Source organism: Camponotus floridanus, unplaced genomic scaffold (genome assembly GCF_003227725.1).
Source record: "Camponotus floridanus strain SB8 unplaced genomic scaffold, Cflo_v7.5 scaffold25, whole genome shotgun sequence".
NCBI classification, from domain to species: Eukaryota; Metazoa; Arthropoda; class Insecta; order Hymenoptera; family Formicidae; genus Camponotus; species Camponotus floridanus.
This window is the reverse complement of record NW_020229381.1, coordinates 1,663,905-1,684,318: the sequence shown is the minus strand read 5'-3', so window position 1 is coordinate 1,684,318 and position 20,414 is coordinate 1,663,905. Positions and strand designations below refer to the sequence as shown.

The 20,414-nt window shown below is 39.1% G+C and overlaps 1 long non-coding RNA gene across 2 annotated transcripts in view; it reads left to right on the top strand.

Annotated features, from left to right (window-relative positions):
• Window positions 1-20,414, top strand: part of LOC105248734 — a 176,802-nt gene that overhangs the window by 63,504 nt on the left and 92,884 nt on the right. The gene's annotated exons all lie outside the window — the stretch shown is intronic.

The following is a 20,414-nucleotide window of genomic DNA, read 5'->3' as shown; positions in this document are numbered from 1 at the left end:
ATTACATCTTTTGCGAAAATGTTCAGAGTGGAACTTTGCGGTAACAGTCTGTTAATTAACGATATTTTTTTCCTTTTGAAACTTTAGGTACCGTATAATTTTATTTCAGTAATTTACAGATATTTTTTTCAACTTTATAATTTAATCGAATGATGATAAGGTGTAACGTTGAAAAAATGGAGCTTTATAAATATTTATGAAATAGTATATTCATTTATACGTAAAAAAGTATCAGAACTTTTTTGAATTTTAATTTTTAATTTTTTTTATATTATTAAGATTGAATTCGTAGGGGAGTTTAACATAAATCTTTCTTTAGCTGATTCTTGTGTAAATTTTATTATTAATTCTAGCACGCTTAAGCCGATACCGACAATACAAGCGTACCCGCTTATAGCCTCTGATCCTTTTTTTCGTCCCGGGGCGCGTCATCAGCGGCGGCTTTTAAAATCGTCTCGATTTTTCATTGCCGCTACGTTTCCTTCGTGCGATTTCTGTGGCTTCGCAGGCTTCCGCCTTCGAGACGCTAATGGGTGCGTACGAATATTTCATTCCCTGTAAGATGCCATTACGAAAGTATATAGGATATACCATGGTTGCACGGTGGAGTCGCGGGTTAGAGGAGCAAGGGGATATTTAATGACGCGTGGCGATATTAAAATGGCATAAAAATGAGGTGTAATTTGTATCTGGCTTCAAAAGTTGCCCTCATCCCTCGCTCGTAGCCAGATTACAGCCTGCTCTCCTTCCTCTTTTTCCCCGCCCCTCCTCTCTTTCTTTCTCTCTTTCTCGCTTGACGTCGTGTACTATTATTGTTATTAATATGAAAGGTCGCGGGCTCACTTAATACCTTGAGAAATCGCCGCATTTCCGTATCAACTGCTCCGCCCTCGGTTGCGTCGACCAAAAATAGGAACTGTAGGTACCGAAAGGTGAGGAACAAGCTATGGGGATTGAGCCCAACTCTGAAAAAAATTTACATTGTGATAAATATTATAATTGCAAAAAATTATGATTAAAATAAGAATTATAAGATGAGGAAGTGAAAATCGCGATATATGTAGCGTTTTTCAAGATATTTGTAGTACGTACATTGGTTTTGCTCACAAAAAATTGGCGCAACTTAACGTACGTAGCCTAATGTCTTTTTCAATAAAGAAACATCGTTCCCTCGAGTCTATTCGGATTCTCCTTCTGTGTACGATCCGCCAAAATCCTTCCGCCCGAAAGGAGCCGCGGATAAAAGTGTCATTTGAATATTTGGCGTACGTCCGCGACATCATTTATAACGCGTGACAATAAAGTCCCGAGCTGGTAGTAATCTTTATGGTGCGATACATGACGCGCGCGTATCCCGCGTGTCTCCCCCATCTACCGACTTCCACTCGCTTTTTCGTGGCGCAGTTACGCTTTTACGATATGCTAAGCGGCCGGCACCGTCGCCCTTTTCAAAAGACATCCAAGACTCTCATCGTCACGGACGGAATATTTTCTGGCTGCTTAAACATCGGATTAACGATCTACAATAACAAATAAGCTACTTATACAGTTGTCCCTTTTCGCGGGGACTTCCCTCCCAACTTCCACTTCACTCGTGATTAAATCAACGTTAACGATGTGCCGTCGACTTCGCGATCAGCTATTTAGATCGTGATGCCTGTGAGTCTATCGTCATCATTGCGTTTATCCTGAATTCGAGTTACTTTGTTAGAGTCGGGCATTGTTGAGATCGTATACTTTATTCGTAAATAAAAATATTATGTTCACGGGTTTTATGTTTATTATAATATATTTAATATTTTACAAAATGTATCGATTTTTAACTTTGACTAATAATTTATCCAATATTGCACATTATATGGCGGTTTATTCACAAAAGATTTGTTTGCTATCAAGATGTTTTTTTTTTGGTACTAATAAAGTATCGTTTTGCAATCTTGGCAAGATCCTAGTTCGCAGATTAGTGTGGTGAGCGTTCGCTTCCGGCGAACATCGGACGTCGTGGCGATTCATGGTCGACGACGGGGAAATAGTTCGGTAGACGTAAGTCGCACGAGACTAAGGGAAGGGGGTCCGGACGGTCACTTGAATTTGTGTGGTGTGAACGCGGGACGGACCAGTAAATCCACCCTTTCGTGGTCTCTTAGCGAACTCGGGTCATAGATCGTCCAAACTATCGTGAAACAACCCCCACCTCTATTTCGACCTCCAAACTACCCTTCGGGTGCTTTGGCACCCTCGTAAGGAACACGGTATTGCCCCCTCGTCCCCGGAAGAAGCTCCGATTATGCGAATGGCTTTGGAAATTTACACTAAACTAAAGTGTTTCGCGTCGCACGGGTTCTCGTATCGGAAATCGAGAGCTAACAGCTAATAACACCGAATTCCATGTTGGAAATCATAAGAACAACCATAATAAGATTAAATAGAATATTTGAAAAAATTTTTATTTTTATATGAGATTTCCGCAAGCTGGTGATCATCGATCAATTCTCATATAAATTTAAAGGATTTAAATAAGATGAAATTTTGATATTGTTGCGCGATTATCTTTGCACCATCTTTTTTACGCTGTATTTCCGTTTCTCTTCTTCTTCTTCTTGAATCGGTTATGATATAGAATACACCGTCGGCTTGAAAAGAAAAGCGGCGCTCGTTAGTTCCGTGAGAAATTAATTATTTGCCCGCCATCGCTACGACCGCTCGAGTAATGGTGAAAAATGTCTGGATTGTGCGGGATTACATCACGTCGGGGAGCGGAAAGGGGGGGAGGGGTGGCAGGAAATGGGTTGGGTAAGTAGGGGAGGAGAACGGAGACCCGGAAAAAGAATAAGAAGGAATGTATCGGTGTGGCTCGTTACACTTAAATTGGAGGGAATGACTGAGTGGTCTCGTTATTCATCGCGAATAATATAGAAAAGGGCTTCCGACTTCGCGCTTCACCTGAGCAACGATTCCTGGCAGGATATCTGACACGGTTGGATCGCGGGGGAGCCTTTTCTCTTCGGGAGATGAATTGACGCGGCCATGTCCGACGCCATAATCAGGCATTGAAAACGTCCCGTCTCTTACTTGACGAGCGTCTCGTCGGAGGCGATATTCAAAACTTGACGGGATATTCTTGATCATTAGCGCAATATCTACGAACTCGCTATGCAATCTCTAGAAGTAATATCGCGAGATAAAATATATATGTAAAATGATAAAATATACAATATATTGTATGTAATATTTGAGTTTCAATTAAGTTGAAATTTATATACGAGGCTTTTATCGCATTGATGGTATTGCAATTTGTTATAAACTAAAATATAAATTAAAATTGTTTCTTTTTCTTTCTACTTGCTTATATTAATTATAAATTAATTAACAATGATATCGAGCTAATGTTAATAATATCGAATTATTTTTCATATTAATTTATCTCGCTTATATAGCAATAAATTTAAAGTTTATGTAGCAATGCATTTAAATTTTACACATCAATATTATGTACATAAGTGTTTTGTAGTTTTATTCATTAGTAAAAAATTGCACTATAAATTGCATATAAATTGCATATAAAAATTGCATATAATTGAATCTGTTGAATCTGTGTAGATCGATGAAAATATTAAGTCGAAATAAAATATTGACGTCTTTTTATGCATACATTGTTACATGTAACTAATGTACCCCGAGAAATGTTTTGCTAATTATTTTGCTTTGTGCAAAACTCACGCGCTACGCTAAACAAAAAGACATCGAACCAAATTGTTCACAAATTGGACGGATGACATTACCGTCCTCTATTAAATGGCGTTTACCCAACTCGTTGGCGTGTCGGCCTTTAACCCTCTCGGCACGAGCAAAACCACCACCGGGATAGAAGAGGAGGGAAAGGGGGAGCTTGGGTTGGCGTAGTTTGAGCTGCCCATAGAGGTGGTTGCTCCTAAGATCAAGTGCTTTCCAGTACCGCACTAAGCCAAGCTCCCCGCTCTAACGTCCGTTTGTTCGGTCAGGATCTGCCATCCTCCAGGAAGGGGGTGGATTGATAAACCAACCGCTTCCGTCCCTCTTGACCGGACAAATTCTTGCGGACAGCCACTGGACTTCAGTGGATCTCAATATGCGACCTTGTTTTCAGCGTCCATCAATGATTTCCTGATTTCGCGCGTCAAAAATGAAACGGATGCAAACAAATACATTCATACATATATATTTCAAAATTTGTATAAAAATGTTTACTAATATTGCAAAAAAATATTAAAAAGAATTCGGTGTAAGAAATTTTATGATAAATCACTTTAATCGTATAACATTATTGCAAAATTTACATTGCATTATTTGTAACTCAGTAATTTATATTTGAGGGTTTTAGATTTTCTCAATTCCATAATATTATCTCACCGTAAATTTTGCCTTTTACATGTGTTGCATCTGTTTCCTCAAATAATTTATCGATGAAAGAGAGCTAAAGCTCTTGGGATACGCGAGCATATTCTCAACATGTGATGCACGCATGACGTCGCATGATCATGCGACGAAAACGTCGACAAATTCCCAGCTTGTCTCTCTCTCCTCTCACCCCCGTAAGCGTTCCCCTGGACCCGATTTACCGGATGTCTTGTCGTTGTTGCCGCACGAAAGCCGCCTGCACCTTCCGTGAGAACGACATCGTGACGACGGACGACCCTTCGGCCGGCCACGTATCATTCTTCGGGGCGGTAGGTTCGCGTGTCTTGGTTGTTGCGCCTCGTCACGAAGGGGGCCACCGCGACGTCTTGACGACATTGAGCACCCCCAGGGCGAAATACTCAAAGTCGAGGGATAGTGGGTCAAACGCGGCACCGGGGAAGTCGGGAGATCCGGGAGTATTGTCGCCGGAAGTCCCCGTTGGTGAGCACCGATGGTCGGGGTAATTGGATAGAGAAGATCGAGCACAACCCAAGCTACGCGCAGCACTTTATTTCATCCCCTTATGCCACTCTACACGAGAATCTATGAACCATCCCCATCGGTTAATGCTGATTTTTCGACATCTAAAAATTATAAACCTATCGAGAGAAGGATGGTTGTCTTTGGAGATGATATGACAAGACATCACGCGATCGGGACGAGCCGTTATTCTCCCTCGGGATAAGATTCGATTACTACAGCATATTGCCGGACGTAACCTCCGTGCATGTATAAAATAGTGGCGTTATTCAAGGGAAAGCTATTCTGATATGTACCGCGGGGAATGTTAATGGATGTAATTGAATGTAAAATCAAATGAATTGTTCGTCGAGTACGATTGAATTAATAGTTATTTTTTGGGATTTAAAAGGATTCTTTTATTTTGATGCGAATAAACTTGCTAGGTTTTTTCGACAATATTAATTAAAGTTAATAATTTTTAAATTTTACTATTTATATCTGATTCAGTGGCGATAAATTGTAACGAGACTATTTTTCGTTTTTTTGCATGTATATTTTCGATTCCTCAACATTTGATTAAAAAAAAAATTTATCAAATATGTTCTAACACATTCTATATTTTGACGGAATTCAAATTAGCAGAGGACCGAACTTTTCCGTTGAATTATAAGGCCAGTCGGAAATATTAGGAGAGAAGATTGTAACGTATCCCGTAATTTTCTAGGAATCGGTGCACCGATTGCACGAGTTGGCGTACTTTTGATTTATTCTAATTGCTATTTCGATAATGGGGCCGGGTTAGCGCTTTCGCAGCTCTTGCATTCCCATTATCGAACTCGAACGCCCGAGAAATACAATCGCATTCGAGTTAAGGCAACGTCCGGCACGGAGGTTGCTAGTAATTATTAGCTAATTTGCCGTTAAATCTTTGCTGACCGCTAAATTATCACCGAAGGACGAGTATGGGGAAAGGGTATATTTTATCATCCATGTCTCTGACTACGATCCGTTTGATCGTGGGATTATATATTATAATAAAGTATACATTCTCTTCGTATTGAACTACAAGGAATATATTTTTGTCTAAAATTTTACTTATAGTGTTTTCAGGAATAATATTCGATATAGATTTTTCATATATGTGAGAAAGAAATAAAATGCATAACCGAGTTTTCGCATATGAACTTAATCTAATGAATAACCGCGACGGGATTGAGTAGCCTTCTAATGGGAGAGAACGGTTCTTTGCGACAAATGAACCGCAAACCGAGTAGTAACCAAAACCACTCGAGATCGTTGGTCCACGTTTGAACATCATGTATTGTTTTGCGCGTCTCAGAAAACCACGGATCTGGTATTAACTTGCCCCAAAAACCGTCGCGGACGCTGCGAAGGTTCTCTCGTTAATAAGATTGAAACGTATATCTTTGGTGTATTAAAAATGTTTGTTTAAATACATCGTATTTGGACCATTATATTTGCTTAACGAGCTTCTCTACGAATATTTATAGACATCATTGCATCACTTAACTTTACACTATTCTGACAATATTCATTTAAACACTTGTCAGATTTAATGTAAAAAATTACTAAAAAATGTTTTCAATAATTATTAAATTTTTCGGAATCAAATCATATATATAATTGAAAAATTTTACATCATACTAGTAATAATGAAAATTATTAATTATTAAAATAACCAGATTATTAATTGATTGGTCCACTCTATACCTTAGATATTTCGTTGGAAATTTATAAATTTTTTCTATAGTTTATAAAAATATGTTTGATCAATCAACATTTATAAATAACAATGAATTCTAACGAACTTTTATCGAATCTATCATGACAATCTGCCATTCTTCGGGTGACATATAGGGTAATATATAGATGCGGTGAAAGAAGAAGAAGCAAGCGGATCTGAATGGCTCCCAAGAGTGCCAAGTTCGAATCCCATTACCGGACTCGCGCCCGTTAAATAGGTCTCGCATCGTCAACCGGAAAATATACACATCGTCCCCGAGTTGTGTGTCCTCGGTGAAGGTGGAGGAACGCATCTTATGCCCCACGCGACGGAAATCGATGTGGGTCCATTGGGAGGACCGAGCTGAAAATTTCGTGTCTTCATTGTTTATTTCATACGAGATACATTCGAAGGCCGTCACATAAATTTTAAAGGGAGAAACATGCTCGAGTATAGCATAAGATAGGGAATTGATATAGTGGATACATAATTCTGCCAAATCAAGGAACTAAGATTAAATCGAGTCGCTTTATTTTATATCGCGTGCGTTTCTCTTCATCTTTTTATAACAAATATCGACTTTAATATTTTAATATTTTTTATGTGTATGATAATTTATATCTACGCGTTATTACAAGAGATATAGTTTCTCTTACGCACAAAGAAGTCGTCATCCGTCGTCAAGAACATTCCTCGATGTTTCCCTCCGGCATTTCAGTCACCTTACGTCTTCCTCTCTCTTTTTAGAGTTTCTTTTCCTCCGCTCCCATCGTTCGTACATCGCTTCGTTCTCGAGCGTTACGAATGAAACGAAAATAAAATGTAAGTGGAAATTTATTGCCGCAGGCGATAGGAGACGTTTCCGTACTTTTAAATATTTTATAAACTTTCTTCTTCTTCTTGCCTCTCCCTCTTTTCTCTCCCCTTCCCCCGTTTTCGTGGTTCCCACGAGCGCCTGGAGAGCGTCGGTGACGATAGAAAGAGTATTATGGAAAGGAACGAGATGTTCTCAAGAACGAAGCGAGAACTTTATCCTGATGTCAATTTTTTTCTATTTGGCGCTGCAAAAAAATGAAAATCTTTGCAATGTAAAATATATAATAAGCATCTTTTTAATATGACTGATTATATTGCAGATTTCGCACACGAGATTGTAAAATGGAAAGTCGACAAATAGAAAGTCTAGATAATTATAATTTTTTATGCATGATATCTTACTGCTTCTTATTGCTGTTGAATCAGAATGCAATGCAATAATAATCGTTGAGGCCGGCGCTAGTATTTTATTTTATTTTTTTTTAAGTTTATTGTGTTGTTTAATAAAATTACAATATCAAAATAATGTAACGTAATAATAATATCGATATTGACGATAATCAAACGAGTCTATAACAATGTTTGATCATTTCTTTAGAGAGAATTGACAGGACGAGGAGGGCAAAATCGACTGTCAAAATCAATAATCGATAGGTATAAAGAATTTGTTAGGCATTCCCTCTTATTCCGCGTGTACTGACATCCGCTATTATTCGATAACACGCGAACGACCGGCGAAATAACGTTATAAGGGCCTGTCGAAGTTGTGAATATTTGATGAAAACCTAACAGCGCCTCTCAATACGGTTAGACGAAAATTGACAGCTCCCTCTCTTTTTAGTCTCTTTGACAAGGGCATAAGCGTCTCTGAGTGAATATTCCTCGAGAGGCGGATAACGATGAAACGGTGTGGATAAGTAATAAGTTCTTTCTTTATCGTTTTCTCTCGAACTAATAAGTCCCCTTGTCTGCTCGAGTTCCATCAAACGTTCTGAATTATTTAGATTAACGGGGATACTCTACACTATTGATGCCACGCGATCTGCTCTTGAGACATCTACTTTAAGTTTTCTCATTTTATAAGTTTATATTTGTCTAATTTATAGCTATAATTTTGGTAAACAATTTTTATAATTTATTCGATAATTCTTTCTTGCGTAACATTAGAGATCATTATTATCTTATTAATGATTTTTGAAGTTCTAAAATTTCAAAATCATGTTTTTAAAATTTCATATTTTATATACTGTGCTTGTGTGAATTTTGTACATGTGTGTGTGCACTACTAATTTATTTACGTTCATCGATTCGTTTCTATTTACATTATATTCAGTAAAAATAATTGAAAGATTGCAGAAACGAAGGAGAAGCGTACGCCGCGAAATCATGCGCTACACGAAACCGTTGGAAGCGGAGACGGTGAATTACGAGACTTCGCGTTAACCTCCCGGCATCCTCCCGCATGAAAACGCGTCGTTATGGGGCGAGCGGGGGTGCGGGCAGATTACTTTTCGATAAGGAATAATTAAAAATTTTCTCGTTTAAAGTAGCTAATTCCATTTCTGGCGACGCCGCTGGCGAAGGTAATGGGCAGCCGGAAGTGGCCCGGCTTGCCGGAAAAAATAACCGCTAAAATACTTGGTAGATAAAGAAGATAAAGTCGCTAGCTGGCAGTAATTTATATCGGCGTGTGATTCCGTAGTGAGACGCGAGGAGAAATATTTCAGGGCGGTACACCCTCCAGATAGCGGTAATTAAAAATTACGGGACGCGGGGAGGGGGAGGAAAAGGAAACGCGAGTATCGTTGAGGGAAGCGAGAAAATAAGAATATATTGATTGCGCTGGATGAATCATCGTCTATATGCAGAAAAATTAATTTTTTTTCTTTTGAACTTTAAGAAAATAAAATGACAGTGTGTTTTGTGTTTCTATAATTTTTTGGAAATTTAAAATAATAATATATCTTAAAACGTATAGGAATATGTTAAAAAATTAGAGAGTAAAATATTCATTTTTACATTTCAAATATATTTTAATTTTTTCTATCACATAAAGAAAAATTATAAAGATATTGTGGCAAAATATATCATTGATAAGCTTCATTTATATTTAGGTCTTAGGTATTTAAATTAGAACAGAATTCAAATCGGGACAAAACGCGGTAACCGCATTGACATCTTCTCTATTAGTGTCACGTGCTTCCAGTCGATCGGTCGAAAGTTTCGGTCAACCTGGAACTCGAACAAGGATCATAAATTTCCACAGTGGAGACTAATGTAGTGGTAATAGAGTATAAATGGGGGTCACGACCCGAGGTCAGCCCGTCTTACACCCCTAAACTGTCGTCCGCCACCTTCGCCCTCGTGCGAGGACCGGCCGAGACCTTAAACTCGCATAATACCCACCTACTATTATTTTGAAATGACTTATCGAGACTTCATGCTCCGAGAGTATGCCGATTTCAGAATTAGTTTCCTCCGAACGGTGTAACTAAGGGAATGCCATTCCCACATGCACAAATATATATAATATTTTATACACTATTAAATTAAATTACATGCAATGTTATTAAGGCTTAATAATATATCTTAAGATATATTATTATTAGATATATATATTATGAGATTGATTTTTATTGCTCAAATAAAAAAATATACAAATGTCACTCTATGAATATATTCTTAATTATCTAGTACTTTTCAAAGAAAAAAGATTGATATAATAAAATAATGGATATATTTTGATTTTTTTAAATTATTTTATATTTTTATTAAAAAATTCCGCATGTGGTTGTACAGAAAATATATCGTGTACCGTATAGTGCTGCCTTCTTGTGAGACTGTAAGGTACTGAAGGGCTGCCTGACAAAACTTTTTCTTCTCATTTACACAGCATACTACTAACTCGCCGCGTTTCTTCGATATTTATCAGTGAAAATATAATGTAGTTGGTTTTTTTATTCAATTAATATATAAATTATATTGATAATTAATTTATATCTCATAATATATTATCTATATTCACCATCTATGCGTACTTTTGTAAATTCTTTTCCATGTGTATCAAAAAACATGCTTTCGTAACTTGTGCGAATTTTCAAGTTAAACATCAGCAAAGCAATTAGAAAGAAACTATTTTATTTTATATGTGTATTTCTTTAATATCCGAGTCTTAAAGTAACATCATATATGGTGAATTTTTACGGTCGAACGATCGCGGTCACATTCAAGTTACGGTCCTCTGATTCCCGTAGGTACCGCGCTTGAAACTCTTTTCCCAAAAGTTGTTTCAAAGTTCACAGTACAATGGACACGGCGCGTATATCCCCCTTTGCTATTTCTCTCCGTCTGATGGTAGATACACACCGATGGTACAAGGGAAAGGCGCCCGCGTGTTGCGGGGTGTATACCTAGCGTAGTGCTGACCAATGTTCGCCCGAAGATACGGTTGACGGGTCTGGGTCCGGCCTTCACGTCACCTCCACTTCAACGGTCTCTCGCGCCCTTTCTCCGTGAGCCGCTCTTCTCGTCCGCATTCAATTTCAACACCTACATCCGCAACCTGACCCAGCGCGCTGAACAATCGCCGAACCCATTCGCAACTTGAGACAAATGAAAACTTTGCGCGGCGCCGAAACACTTCTGTCACTGTTGAAGGTGTCGTGAGAATCATTCGAGAATCGACGCGTGTGGCTCGCGAGCGATGAAGAACTTGTAGCTCGTTTTATTTCATGAAATTCGACAAATAGGCAAAATTATCGAAAAAATGCGGAAAAGAAGAAAAACAACTTTTTATTGTTTTAAAATTAAAATATTTAATTTATTGTTAATTAATTAAAATTTATTAATTTGTAAATCAAAGAGCAATTTATATAACATTCATTCGCATTTAATTATAGTCATGAATTAATATGAATGTCTATAAATTATATAAGAAATATATAGAGATAAAGTTTGCGAGAAAGAGCTTCAAGCTTTGTTTTTGGTAAATGATTGCAGATCGATATCGAAATTTATTTGACGGCCTTATTTGCATTGTATTTTCGCTCGATAACCTTTAACACCCCGAGAGGGTCGAAGGAAGACGGTCGTGAAAATAATTGCACGGTGTTCGGTGATGGCAACCCTTTTTCCTTTTCTTTATCTTAATGAAACTCCATAAATAAAGAGCCTAATGTTACGGAAACAAACGTCTGAGGGGGAAACAAAAAATCACGCCGCGGTCAGGAAGTGAATCGTCGGGAATCGAGAAAAGCAACGTTAAATTATTAATTCTCTTGTCGAATCATTGTTGATGTGAACATTTAAAAAATCTTTTCCGTATATACAATATTTCGATAGTCCATTTATAATTATTGAGAATTTCATCATGTATTGAATCAAATACTCCGGGGTACATAACTTTGAATAAAATTCTAATTTTCACTCTATTTTAAAAGTTGGTCTAAAAATTACAGTTTTTTAAAACATAACAATAGTAAAAGAGTGAAGTATCGACTGTGTCAAAGTGACAGTTTAAAAAAAGGCTGAATGCTCCTGCTGGAACAATAACGATAAGGATATAGTGTCGTAAAATATTTTTTCAAACGGATTCGGGACACTTGATATCGAGGTTTACGGGAAGGTTTATCCCCCGAGGCGAGTACGTTTTGACGAGGCGGGGGCTTTAGAAAAAGGGTTGATGTGCAATAAAGGGGAGACGCTTACATCTGTAAAAAAAAATACGCCAATAATTCATTGACAACAATCTCATTGGGGGATATAATGGGCGTCGTTTTCTCGGAGAAGGCAACTCTCGCGCGCGCTTTCGCTTGATTAAGAATTAGGCTTAAAAAATAATTATTTTTAATTTGTGATCACATGATAAGAATTTTCGTGTTCTATCTTGTGTATAGTCTGCTGCAAGAATGATAAGAGCTAGACGAACTGATCTTCGCGTATTTCGCATTAATTCTATTATAATACATACAATTTGATTAATATTCTCATCTTTTTAATATCTTATAATTATATTCAGTTATACTTATTATCGTTCATAATATGGTCCATAATAATGGTATACTAATATTTTAACATCTTATTATGAAATTAATAGTTTATATAAATATATTTAATTAATAGTTTTTATAAATATATTTAATTATATGAATCTATTCAAAATTCTTATTTTTCGGCTAGTGTGTTGGTATTAATACATATATATTATTAATATGATTAAATTATAAGATATAGATTAGATATAAATAATATCTCATATATATACAGCATAATCAGTAAATTGAATAATAATAATTTTAATATTTATCGATTTATTAAAGCATTGATTAGTCGTTTCATATATAAAATAAGTTGTATATTTCGCGAGAGTTGTGCTCTTTAATATGAGCCTCGTGCATGAAAATATTGCGTACACGAAGACTATGATGGTATAAAAACAACGTCGCGAATCGAGAAGTGAAAGGGATAAGCAAATTAATGAGAGAAAAAGATGCGCGATGATAAAGGCTGAATGAAAACTGGACGTCGAACCCTTCTCGGTGGTATGGCTAATATTACGGAAGAGCCCTTTGGCAGCCTAGACAGCGAGACCCCTTGACAATATACTCGTGGCGGGACATGGGTTCCCATTAATTTTTTTTTACCATTATAAATATTTAAGCGAGCCATTTTTCATAGGTAAAGCGAAATGGCCTTCTTCAACGATCTTTTTTTTTCATTCGGACTGACGATGAAATTCACGATACCTTCCTTCGTATCCCCGACACGATTCTGAATTGTTAAAGATAATGTGAAGATTTACGATTTCATATTATGCGTAACCTTACAAGAAAAGTTACTCGTACTATATTGAAATAAGGTGATCCTATATCTGGGATAATATTGTGCAAAAATAAAAAGATATAGTTAAAAAGAACATTATTCAATAAGATATCAATCGTTTATTATTAATAATTTTATTGATTATTATTTCACTTAATAATTTTATTATTAATTGAAATTATTTAATTTATTATTAACTAATAATTTTATTGATTATTATTCCTCCTTTGCAAAATATTGATAAATCAGTGAAAAAAATAGAGTAAAAATATTTTATATTTTCTTGAGATACAATAATAAATAAACAATGGCATAGAATTAAAGGAAATAACAGCATATTAATAATTAAAATACGTTGAGTGACAATCTATATTCGCAATTACACGCGACAGGTCACCGGCAAGTTGGAGTTGGCGAGGCGACGGTTACCTTTCGGTGACACAGTTCACGATGAACAAACTGTCGACGCGTTGAAGCGCGCGCGGAAACTTGCTCCTTATTGTTAGATAAACGGTCGAGAGGAGAAGAGGAGGACAGGATGGAGCGCGACCGCGCGCGACCGAAGAAAGGCGGCGTTCACGCCGCTACGTGCGCGCTATCGCGCTATTGAAACGACAAGTGAAATATACGAAATAAATCTTGCAAGACCCTATTCAGCGGAGACAATACGGCGTCCAGTCTATGGACGCTGTCGAGGGTAGGCGCACCGTATTGTGCAACGTCGGGGAGGTAGACGAACGTGAACTCACGGACTCGACTCTCGCTCTCGCCCCCTTTCGCCTTGCACTTCGTCTTTCCTTCTCTCTGCCTCCTCTTTCCGAGCAAGCCCAGCCTTTTGCCCTGACCACCCCGGCCACGTCCTCTCGGTTCTCTTACCCCGCTTTCTTCCCTCTCACTCCTCTCGATGACTCTCTTGGTCCTACCGAAACTATTTGCATCTTTCTCTTTCGTCCTTCTCTTTCTTTCTCTCTCGTTCTCTTTCTGTTCGTTCGTTTCGTGACGTTCATCTATCGTTCTCTTCCGCTCTCCCTCGCAGTTGCCGTCTGTTTCGTTTCGATCCACGAAACGGCAAGTCGCGAGTCGGTGTCGCTGAGTAAATACCGGTGCTGTGTGGGCGATCTTTGGACGGGGTGGTCGTAAAGAATGGTCGTATTCACAGTCCGGCAGCACTTCTGCTCCACCCTTCTCAATCCACCCTCTCACGTCCAGTGCCGTTCGCCCTATCTCCCCAACCTCCTTCCCTGTTCGTCGGTGCGGCCGAAGCGACACCACAGTGCAAAGTTTCTGAAGCGAGACAAGCCGCAATATAATGCCACCCTTGGTACACGGGCGCACCTCACCCTCCCCCCCTCCCCCTTCCGCCCAATAGCGATCCTAGATACATCCCTTTCTTTGGCCGAGTGCGCGCCTGATACTCTCTCTCTCTCGTATCGTTAATCAGGATCGTCTACGTTTCTTCAATGGTATTACATTAAATGATACAGAATTTAGTAGCAAAATTGATATGTAACGTTTGTCTAATTATTCTGTCGAAATATATTTAAGAATCGTTTTAGAAATTTATAAAATTCATATTTCAAGATTATTATACATATATAAATTTGCATTTTCATTTTAATATTATTATTTTAATACTATTTAATTTATTAATTTATTTATTTTATTATTATTTTATTTTATTAATTTACTTTTATTATTAATTTCATTAATATTACTTTTACAATATTATTAATTTAATTTTAATATTATTTAATTTTTCAATATTTATTACGACTTATATTTACAAAATAATTTTTATTCTTTTTAGCATCAAATTATTATTTAATATTTTTAAGTCTAAATATGAACATTTTTTTTCAAGTATAATATAGATGCTAAAAGGACTGAAACTTTCGATCTCTTCTAGCCGACGAATTCTGCGTTTTGTATTACAAACGACGCACGATACTGATTGCTGTCGAGGATCTGCGTTTGCGACATCGATACTCCGACTTTACCCTCATTTCGTAGACGATCCTGCGCGTTCGATAACGACGTTACACGATGGACCCGGGCACGATGGTTAATATTGATTTACGCGTAAGGCTCGCCGGCCTAATCCGGCCGGGCCATAAACAGATCAAGTCCAGACTAAATCCGGCGCAAATTGTTACTAATTCGCATCTTAATAATGACCACGTCAGAGGCGTCACCGTATCTCAGAACGTGGCAAATTAGCCGCGATGACAAATGACAGTTGGCCGTACACGTGCGCCCGCGGTGTAACCCTCTCCTGCCCATCGTCGTCGTCGTCGTCGCCGTCGCCATCCTCGTCGTCGTTCTCATCGTCGTCGTCGTGGTGGTCATACGTGCCGGTCACGGCTTAGTCGTTGGCTCGAGAGCGCGTGTAGAGTATTGCACGTGTATGTGGGTGGACGGATGGTCGGGTTACATACAAATACTCTGGACTTACCGCAGCCGAGAGGCAGCGATACGGTTGCCTATTCAACATGTGCAACCGTCAACGTGCGCAGATACAATCAATCAAATCAATTAATGATTCGATTGTCCGATCGCACCGGGACACGTGTGCTTTATCCTGAGTTATGGTCGATGTCGTGATCCTCTGTTCTCCCTTGTGGCAGAGGAAATTGAAGTTGTTACGTTTGTCGGTTTTTTGAAAATTTCTTACAAAAATGATTAATTAAATATTCATAAAAAAGGGTAATTTGCCTTGAAATGATTAATATTAGTATTTGCTCGAGTTTTATTGTTTGGAAAAGAGAAAAGTATTAATTAATTATTATGGTTTTATAGGTGGGCATTTATAGAAATCCATTATTATGTAAATTTATCCATCAAAATAAAAAGGCACAAGGAAAAAAATAAAAATGAAAATATATTTAGGAAAAGCCCGGAATCAATAATCAAACGAATAAACGAATCTTCCCATTCGGAAGATGTCCACGTATATTAAAAATGGATCTGATGTCGTTGTTCGATATCCGGGATGAATCGAAGCACAAATCGGATTTGGCTCGGGGTCGGGAGAGCTTTTAATAAAAACCTCGTGCCGCAAGCGGAAAATCCGATAGAACCCAAGTACGCGCAAATATTTTCTCTTCCTCTTCTCTCGCGGCGGGACGCGCCGAGAGCACCGTCGACACATCAAATCGAGTGTGTATCGGTGCTGCAGCGTGCGGTAATATCCTTTGATAACCAATTTGTGTGTGCATCCTGCGAGCTTTGCACGATCACCGGGTTTCGCTCGATCTACCGGGTGGGATCTTTTCACTCTGCCATCAACAAAATTACTATTTTTCGATAACTTCATTAATGCCAGAGTATGTCGCGAGATGCATTATAATATCACTTGCACTTTGCGTTTTGCGTCTCCAACCAAGAGACCTGATTATATTTTATCACGCAAGCTTATGTGGTAATAATTGTGTTATCACGTTTACAATGTTTTATCATGTTGCATTTCTATATGTGACTGACAATTGCGCGCATATAGTGCGTTTGCTTTTTCGACACGTATAGTTAGCGTGATAAAAAAATCGACACTCTAATAAAATTGTACTATATTTAAATAATTCCATGATAACATCAATATTATCGTGTTTAAGAAAATATTATTTCTGTTCTCAAGGCATTTCCAGCACTTTTGCCTCTGTAATAATCAAAATATCGCATGACCATATAATTAAATTCGCATGTTTTGACTGCGAATATACATATTACTTATGTGCCTCATGTTACATACATATATTATAATATATGTATGTATGCTTACAAAGAGAATGCTTTCACGAATTACGATAAAATGGTAGGAGTTAGCGCGAGCACCCGTTACTTGATACGGCGGTGCGGCCGGCAATATGTGTATCAATTTGCGGCGTAAAAGGTTGCACTTGATGTATTTTTATTTATCGCCTCTCCGCGGACGGATATGTCGACCGTATGCGATCTCCCGGTCGTGTGCATCCCGTATATACACCGCATCTACGTTCCGTCCGTTCACCACCCCATTCGTTTGCCACCCGGCGAGCACGTTAAATCGTATTACTCAGATAAATTGCGACGCACGGATTTCCGCGGACCTTTTTCGCGACGATGGAATTGTCTCATACGTATACGGTAATTTCGTAAATGTACGGCTGCGAGAGAGTCAGCCGCGTCCCTTTGGCCAGGAAGGACTTTTCGCCGGCTGGTAATAATATAAGGCTGGCAAAGCCGATTTCGCAGCCGTCCACCGCCGATCGTGCATTGTTCCGTCCGTCATTATTCTTCCATTTCGGTTATGAAAACGTTCGCTCGAAAATAAGTCGAGACCACGCGGAAATTTTTGTCTAATTTCTGAATAAGTGCGTACAATGCGGAGTGATGATAATTATATCAATGGCTTTTTTATGCAGGTTTATTATATGATATCTCTAATTACGGATTAATATATTTGAAGTTTATAGTCGAGTTGATTTCGAGACATATATATGCACTACATACGGAAAAATACTGAAAAATTCCAGAAATCTTTTCCTGCGAAAGGGACGTTATATACATAACATTTTTAATAATTGACGATATTTTCAAAATTATATAAATATGAAGGATTATTTTTTATATTTCAAGAGATTTCTAGCGAGCTATTTTTGTGAGCTTGAAATGAATATAGGTATTAATTATATAATGATCGCTACCCCGCTGATTTTGCGGTCTAAAATTGCAGTTTAAAATTACCATCTTTATTTCCATCTCGATCATCGTATAGTACGTTAAACTTGCGCAACGCAATCAAGCGAGGGTAAAAGAGTCATACAAAAAAATCCGTACCGCACTAAATCAAAGAGCCTTCCTCATTAACGATTTTTCCCGGCTCCTCTCAGAGACCAGGCATAAAATCGTGGCGCACTGATAGCGGTCGATTAAACCAACGCGCGCGCGTAAATCGAAAAGGGGTTGGGGAGGGGGGATATTTTTTTGCTCTCCTTGAAGTTATGAAACCGGCTCGCGTCCTCGTAGAGATCGCAGAGGGACCCGGGAATCGAATTTTGCCCCGTTATATTTCCACGGTGGAATGCGTCGTGCACTCACCGCGTTGCGCCGCGTGCGTTCATAGCTCGCGGCTGAGTTGCAAACTCTCCCGCTAACTATGCGCCGGGAGAGCCGTCAATCGGATCCGCCAACACGCGTATCACTTACATGCAAATCCCGAGCTAAAATCCTGCGTGCGTTTCGATGATCGTGCAAACGGTCAGGGTGAAGCGTAGAGGAGGAGGAGGAGGAGGAGGAGGAGATGGCGGGAGGGCGACGTGGGCAGCAACGCCGCGAACGGACGCAGGGGACGAGAGGGAGCCGAGCGAGAGGCGCGATGTATTAATTACCAGTATTGATGTCCATTTGCAGTGAATTGATGTGTGGTCAGTGTTGCATCACGCGCAGGGGTCGAGCGGCCGAAACACACCGTGTGTGGCAACCCCACGTTCTCTCTATCTCTATCTCTCTCCCTCCGTCTCTTTCGCGCGCACGCGGAGAGAGGGATGAGCCCGCATTGAAATCGAGGAGGTCGAGGGAGTCGAACGGCTAGACAGGATTGGCTGTATGTAAGCTGACCGTACACGTCGATCGCACGTATCGATATATGCAGTTTCTCGATCCTCGTCGACCCTCGGCGTCGTCACGCCGTTCCCGAATTCGCGTATGTCCCATTCAGGACAGAGCGTTGCTTGAAATCAAAGCGTCTCGACTATTGTGCTGTATCTTGACATCGCGCATACAAGCGTGTTGTTCGGGCAAGATATCGCGCATAGATTGCATTGCAGGAAACGTTACAACTGCTGATGCACTAATGATTTCAATCTCTGCTCTTTCTTATGACGCTCATGTAAAATTACCATAAAGAGAGAGATTCAAGATATAAATAATCATATTAAATTATAATGAAAAACATCCCGATTTTTTCGTTTAACATTATTTATTTCAATTTTCTTAATAAATGACAAATAATAAAAGGTGACAGATTGTAACGCTGACGTCACTTAGGCTCGCTCTCGGTTTCAAACAGCGATATTGCGTGTCTTGTCGATTGCATATATCGCATCCTTCTGTACAGTAGATTAAGAAAAGAATTAGCGTATGCTAAACAAACAAGGATGTTCACAATGCCGGCGAGAATCCTGCGAGGCTCTCCCAAGACGATCGTCGACGCGACGTTTCACGGTGGCGCAGAATCGGTCGTTAAGATTTATAGCCGGTCTGGCATGGGCCCCGGTCTTTAGCCGCTTATTAGCATGCGGTATATCACAGCGACCGGACCGGTCCGAGGTCCGCGACAATAATTAGATAGATATGGGACATAGACGACGGCGGCGCATATACGGGTATGAGACGTAGGCGATGTTGCTGGGGTTAGGTGGGCATCCAGGGAGTGAAACGGAGAAAGGGTCTACGGAAGGAGAGAGAATCTGTTGGGCGGTAGAGAGAAGGATGTAGACGGAGACAATGAGAGGAATGGAGAAGGAAGGAGAGAGAGAGAGAGAGGCGGGTGGTAGCCTGGAAACAGCCGCAACGGTGCGTCGTATGCAAATGATGACGTCACACAATACCACCCTCCGCGACGAGGACTATAGACAATGCGTCCGCACAGATAGATCTCGTTCTACTGCTGTACCGAGCAGAGCTACACGTCGCGACTGCCCCGGGTTCTGGCCGATTCGTAACTCCCCCGATGTTGGAGAGAAACGGCTGCGTGTCGCAAGGAGATCATTATGATGAATTCTGACGCTGTCATAGTGGCGTTCTCTTTAATGATTCCGCTAGTCTCTTTTTGGACACTGCGTTATTATTGCTGCAGCGCGTCGCGAACGGATGAAATAGAGGGATTTATAACGGAAACGACGTTCCGTCAAATTTTTGCTAAAGAATAATCTTACCTTAATCGAGCGACAGATGAAAAAAAAGGAATAATGGAATGCACGAATAAAAAAATGAAAAGTTGATACTTTTTCAAGAATTATAATTCAATATAATTAAATATAATGAAATATAAATATTTTTATAATATGCTACTCAAAGTATGATTTATTACTCTTATATATATGTATATGTCATAAAAACTTATCTGATATTTATTTTTACAATATCAAGAAAGTTTCTA